This window comes from Egretta garzetta, unplaced genomic scaffold (assembly GCF_000687185.1).
Source record: "Egretta garzetta isolate BGI_Z169 unplaced genomic scaffold, ASM68718v1 scaffold4, whole genome shotgun sequence".
In the NCBI taxonomy this organism is placed as follows: domain Eukaryota; kingdom Metazoa; phylum Chordata; class Aves; order Pelecaniformes; family Ardeidae; genus Egretta; species Egretta garzetta.
The window spans coordinates 2,540,080-2,540,630 of NW_009259329.1; positions in this window are offsets into that span (position 1 = coordinate 2,540,080).

The following is a 551-nucleotide window of genomic DNA, read 5'->3' on the forward strand; positions in this document are numbered from 1 at the left end:
AGCACCCAACCCGACCCCCCAGCACCGCAGCCCTGTTCGGTGGGGGCTGCTGGTGCCCGGGTGCGGCGCAGCAGTGCACCCCATGCTGCCGGCGCTGGGGGTGCGTGGCTGCGGAGCTGGGGTCGGCGCAGGGCTCCTTGCGCCGCGGGCGCGCTGCATGGTGCGGTGGCTTTCTCCCCTTGGCAGATCGGGATGGCCCAAGGGGTAGAAGGGGGCTCGAGAAGGAGGAATGTCTCCCGCTGAGCGTACCCCGTTGCCCTCCGCAGTTCGTCTGTTGGAAACAAGCAACCTGCTGGGAAAATCACCTGGCAGAGCAAGCGGAGAGCCCTTGCTCCTGCCCCAGCCATCGCCGTCACCCGAGCCCCTGCGGGTGATGGCTACGCAAGGGGGACCCAGCTCCGCTTTCGGCTCAGGCTGGGAAGGACACTTGGGGAGCGATTTGAGACCCGTCCATCAGCAATCAGGGGCCTTCGGCACTTTGCTCGCCTCCCGCAGAGGCCGGCTCTGATGAGAGGCAAAGCCTTTGCCATCGCGCAGACGTCGTGGGCTGG